The following is a 6,530-nucleotide window of genomic DNA, read 5'->3' on the forward strand; positions in this document are numbered from 1 at the left end:
CCTAATATGCTTGCTTGCCTTGCTCCCACTGCCCACAGTTAAATGTGCACAACGAGAAAATGCATCAGCGTGAAGCCTACAGAGGAAGTTCAGCACATCCTTGTCAATGAACAAAGTAATTGTCGCATTTGTTCATCACAAACAACTTATCTAGACACTGTTTTTAATTATAACATTAATTGATCTTTTGTCACTACTAATTAGAGCAGTAGCATCACACTTAGTTACTCTACTAGCAGGGTTAACATCTAGTTGCTCGAAGATTCCTGAATGAGGAAGAGGGATGTGAGCAAAAAGAAAAGGTCATGGTTTGGGTTTTCATTTTTCCTTCACTCTTTTTTTTTAATGAAATGCTTTGTGATAGTATGGCACTCATTGTAATTCTATTTTATTACTGTTACTACGTGTGGGGGTACCCATTGAAGTCAGAAGAGGGTGTTGGGTTCCCTAGAGCTAGAGTTACAGGTGGCTTTGGCCCACCTAACCCAGGTAATGAGAACTGAACTTGGGTCTTCTGGAAGAGCAGGCAGCATTCGTAACCACTGAGTCATCTCTCTAGCTCCGATTTTTATATTTTAATTAATATGCCTTGTAAAAGTCTTCATTTGACCTCACTGCAATTAAAATTCAAAATGGTAACCTAAAAAAAAATGTTTCCCTACTGTGGAGAAATGATGGATATGAAAGAATAGTTTGATGACCGGAAAAAGTACCTACGAAGGCATGAGATTTAGGGGGGTAAAAGTCTCATGAACCTGTCACAGTCCCAGTCTATGAGAAATGTAAGGGACTTTAATGGGTATTTTAGTAGAGCCACTTAAAATTAAGTGATGAATTGGAATGAGAAAAGTTATTCCAATAAAAGCAAACAAATTAACTAACCTGACCTTAGTCCACATAAAAGATTCATTTTCTTAATGGAAACAAACTCTCCGAGTCTAGCTTGAGCTTAACCACTGAAGTGTATGTGGAACTAAAATGAAGCTACAAAGGCTGCCCCCAGAAATTCAGGTGCGCAGGCACAAGTGGGTAAGAATAGTTCTTGCAGTTGCAGGATATGCCATGGGCATGGTCTAGTATGACCCACTTCTACACTGATTGCCACATGAGTCAGAAACCTGTTAAGACCCAATTAACAAAAATGCTACGCATCACTGATGCATGCTTTGTCCAGAGCTTAATTCCACTGTTTCCCTAAGTAAATTCTGTCTTCCTATTCATTAACTTTCTCATCCCTTGGGTACAAGTAGCAACTTCTGCTATTTTCTTTTAAAGGGTTACAGAAGATCTGAAAGTTGCAGCAAAATGGCTATGTCATTCCGTCCATCACTCAAAGAGAGCAAGGTAACATCTGTCTTCACTGTGCATTTGCTACTTCTGACAGTGTCAAAACATGAGTCTTCCTGATTTCATCAACCAACTGAAATTAAACATCGGCATAAACCAAACGGGAAAGGAGGTGGTCGCTTCTTTTCTTCCGGCCTCCACAACTCAAGCTATGTTATGCAAAGTAGAAGGATTTCTAAATTAGTCATTCTGGGGGCAAAGGAAGGGTCTGGGAAGTCTAGACTAGTGAGACAGGACTGTCACATTTGAAGTAAAAATACTGACTTTGTCTATTTTGAGAAAAAAAAAAGTATTTTTTAAGGTCAAGGAAGTATCTCCATGTCAATACAAGAATCACCACATTGGGTTAATACCCTTATTAAGTGAGGATTCTAACTCAGAGAGAGCTCACAAGGGGCGGTGTGTGAAGGTATGACTGGTTCTAAGATACTAAAGGCTTCCGAAGTCCTCGGTTTTACCACAACTTTTTAGCATATCCCTAATGAGACACATAACAAAGAATTGACAACTTCCATTTTGAAACTACGACTGCTGTGTGTATGTACTTCATGTCTCTGGACCCTGTCCTATAAAGTCGAGTGTTACAATTTATGTTCAGTTATTTTGTAAAATGATGGCTGTTGCACATATAATAAAACAATCCCAGGACAACTGGGTACTTTATGTGGTTTAGCAGTTAAATTAAAAAAAAAAAATAAAAGGTAACCTCCACCAGTTGTTAGAAAGGGCAAGAGCGCAGTGCACATACTGTTCCAGGTGTGTGACCTTAAGAAAGTCATGTCAACATAAGCACCTGAGTATTTTCATCCTAGGAGAATAGAAGACTGCACAAACTAACCTCTACAGCATCAAGTTCAAATATTCTCTTTGTATGTTTTTTTAAAGAGTAACTTCCATCTTGTGAAGCCCGGCGCCCATCCGTCACAACATGGGAGAGGATGTATCTATGAACACTCTGGCTTGGTTCACACATCAAAGCTCGTCCTTTTTGACTAGGCACGTCACATCTCACACTGGACCATTGGTCCTCTTTACCAGAACCTACTACGTTTATTAATTGCTTGATATGACATATTTTTAGACCCTTCACCCCAAATGGAATGAAAGTAAAGGCTAAAATACTAAACAACATGCAGTTTCCTGTAAATCATTCCATTCCACTGAAGTCAACAGACCTTCAAAGTGTCCGACTTGGCAGGCACTGGGCTCCGTGTAAGGGAGTCAGGCCTTGTCAGGGCTACTGCCCTTGAAGAGTGGCCATGCCCAAGGAAATGAGGGCCTATATCAGGCAAATGCTGGGTATACACAGGGTAGTTCTCAATAGCCTCATTTTGTAAAAAGTCCCTACAGACTAAAGGGTGAGATTTTGTGAACAAAACTTGAACTTATCATTTAATGCCCCTTTAAAAAAGTAAAAGAAAATGGTTTCTTCAACATCTATAATTTTAGCTCTTTTTTAAAAAATTGTATATGCTTTAAAAGGCTTACTTCCTTCTTGAGAATACTGAATCTCTTTCCATTTTGATGGTATAAATATTCTTCCTTAGGGTCCAAGGTTATCAAAAGAATACCGAAAACATTTTAAACTTTAATTTCAGTCAGGCATCTTACAAGGGCATTCACCATGTCTTATGGATAAAATAACAGGGTCTAGAGAAAGACAAGTCACATGAATTAATGGCTGTTTGGAAGACTTCCCCAGAGAGGTTAATTAATTGAATCTGGAGGGTACACTTAGTGCTTCTTATATGTTTAGGAAAGAACTTGACAAAAGTTAACTGAAACCCCTTTTACTAAAACTGCACAGATCGGCTAAACACCATGAGCAAAACCAGTACCTGGCTCACAAACCAATCTACTGTTCACCCTATTCCCTGTTTGTACGGTGGCCTCCATGAAGGAGAGCAGATAATTGGCTGCTGGGCTATATGGATGGGATGGGGGTGGGAGGAGACACTGAACTGTAGTGTAACACTGTGTTTTCTGAGTCCAGTCATCTAGGGTTCAAAAAGAATCCGATATAATAAAGGTGAAATATAGTCAAGAAGGTATGTTTGAGCGTATGTATGTTGTTGACATGTTTTTCATCTTTTTTTAAAAAAAACAAAAACCAACTACATAAAAGGTAGAAACAACCCTCATGGGGAAAGAGAAATATGTTTAATTCCTGGTCCTCCTGAGGCCGAATTTGGAGCAAGAGAGACAATAATGGAGGCAAAGTTCAGCTCAATAATAGGCAACATTTCAGAACAATCAAGACAAAGGAAGCCGCTCTGTTAGGGAGAGAGTCCCCCTCCAACCTGGGATGTGGCACAGTGTACCAAGAAGCTGATACAGATTTCAATTTCTGTTTTGCCTGGGGTGAGAAACACTACTCAAGGCACGTCTGTTGTGCTCTCAGAACTCAGTTTCCTCGTCTGTGAACTGGAGGTTGAGAAATACACGAGTCAACCGAGATAGCGATGAAGTACCTGGCAGACATTAGGCACTCAACATGATACCACCTTCACCCCTGCTCCTTACCCCGTCATATTCCTCCAGGCCAGGAAGGTATTACAGAAGAGGATCTCGCAGAGGAAGGAGGTGGTTACGTCAGGGTTTGGGTCAGCAAGACAGTGAACGAGTGGTACCTCCTCTGTGTGTGTATGGAGCAGAACATGATTTATTTTCACTCATCTCCCGTCCTGGTCAACAACTTGAAAGTCAGAACGAATGCTTATGTTTTTCTTCTTGGGTATAATATGATGCTAGCTCATTTCACTGTATTTCAGAGAATTTTCCATAAGCACTTAAATGCTTCCATATGATACCATATTCTTCAGGTAACCCGAGTTCATACCATTCCCTAAACATGAGTCCCTATAAAATGTTCCAGGATCTCTTTGTGTGCTCTGAATAGAATTTGTTAGGCTGCCAAACCATTCAGTCTTCTGCAGATAGCTTTGTTGTTCCAAACTTGGTTATCAAATTCTTTTATCAGCATATTCTAATCAAAGCCTTTCAAAACAGTCTAAGGGTTAGGAAATACCATAAGGTCTAAATGAGAAGGGAAGAGGGCAAAATATAACTACCAACTAGGACAAAAGCAAAGGGCTGCTGTGACTTTCCTTCAGAAAGGAACACAGCGGCAGCTACTGTCATCTTGGGCTGCAAAGAATGCCAGCTCAAATGTCACATTCGAATAAATTATTGGCCATTCATAAACAACAAAAATGGCGATATCCTAGCCTCACTTATAACTCACGTATTTATGCAGATTCTTTATTTGGAATTATTTAGGAGAGAAACTCTCTTCTGTAGAGCGATCATCACCTCTCAACTACAAATATCAAAGCATTAAGTGAGCAGTGTGGAAACAAGGAGGAGCCATGGGCCCCAAGCCTCCAGCCACAGCTCATTCCGGCCAGCGGTGGGTGTGCCCCACTGTCCCAGCTTCTGGAAGTTGCTGCTGGTCCCTCCTCTCAGTCCAGAAGCCCTGCTGCACACAACCTCCTTCAAGAGCCCCCACCTCATCTTTACAATGGGAAAAGACCAGGAAGCAGTGGACTCTGCAGCTAATAGGGAAGGGGGCCCCTCAACATGTTTGGCACCTGAGAAGCAAGCTGAGGGCTTAAACGGAGCAACAATTGCTAAGAAGAAAATTCCCATTCGGTCCCAATTTTATCACTAGATATAATCACTGTTTCTTTCATTATTATTTTCTTTCAACCATGACAATAAACATGTTTCAGAAAATAAGTTATCGGTGGAAAGCTAGTCAAAGAATTCTGCTCTGATGGTGGCACAATTGTGGAACTGGGAAGGCCTTTGTTGCGACTTTGTTCTGACTCTCTTAACATTCAAATACTTGGGATGCCTGTTCCTCTGCCTGTCAGAATAGAAATCCTTATGAATGCCAATATGAATAAAATCCTTATGAATGTCAACATGAATCCTTCCTAAGGATTCATACCACAAACCTTCCAGTCTACTCACAAGTAAGGTGTCCTTTCTCTGGGAGGCCAGAGCTCAAACACAACACTCCAGTGTCCACCAATCACGCGTCAGCACAGCAGGGCATGAAGAGGTCATGAACACTGGGCCCAGCCTCCTCATCTGACAGTCTACAAGGGCTAGCTAAATGCTTGACCTACAAAAAAATTCTCACATTTGCCCCAGAAATGGTAACCAAAGGGTAATGACAGCCAAGGATCTAAACGACTCGGCACAGAATAAGAAGTAAATCCGTCACCTATGCTGTCTCTGTTCTGCCACACTGACTACCCCAGCAAAATTAATATCAACAATACTAACAAAAACCTTAATGGCCCATTCTTTGTTTTTTTTCCTCCTGCCACACTGTAAAACTCTCCCTCCAAGAGAACACTTAGGTTAGCATCAAGGAAAGGGGAGCTGTTTTGTATAGTATTAAATAATCTGATAAAAAAGATGGTAAAACAGCAAGGTTTTACACATGCAAATTCACCCTTGTACCCAGTTTCAATTCTCTTATGCTCACGATCTATATTCCTGCTCTCCAGATGGACCATCAGCTTAACACCAATGCCAGTAACAGCTTGTGTATTGTTTGTTTAAAACAAAGATGATGGATTAAATATCATATGCAATGTGAGTAAAGAGGTTAAGGGTAATACCACTGGTTCTGAAATACATGATAGATGAAGCCCATATAGTGTCACTCAAGTAGACTCACATAAATAAAGATTTAATTTCATTTTTCATAGTCACAAGAGGAAGCATGCCTTCATCTAGAATATGGAGCTTTTCCATGGCTCCAGATTTATTCTTGTTCTAAGGCATCATTACCCTCCAAATTACACAGACTTATGTCATTTCACTGAAACACTCACTCACCCATCGCATGCCCAGATCCAACGCTAACACTTTTGTTTTAAAATTATGCCAAAATGAGCAAACTTGAGATTCTTTCACCTATATTTGAGTACTCTGCAAAATGCCTTTAATCTTCTCAAATAAACTCCCCTAAGCCCTACTATTTCAATGTGTACTATAGAAACCAAAGAAACCATAGTGCAAGTGTCTTCCTACCCTCTGCCTTAGTCCATAAAGCTGCCCGCGTAGCAGCTGTCAGAACCAGCCCCACAGTGCTGGTTTCTTGCCCTGACTACTGGCTCTGACCTCATAACTATGTGTGGTCTCCATTAGGAAAATGAGTTAAGAAA

This window comes from Arvicola amphibius, chromosome 6, assembly GCF_903992535.2.
Source record: "Arvicola amphibius chromosome 6, mArvAmp1.2, whole genome shotgun sequence".
Lineage (NCBI taxonomy): Eukaryota > Metazoa > Chordata > Mammalia > Rodentia > Cricetidae > Arvicola > Arvicola amphibius.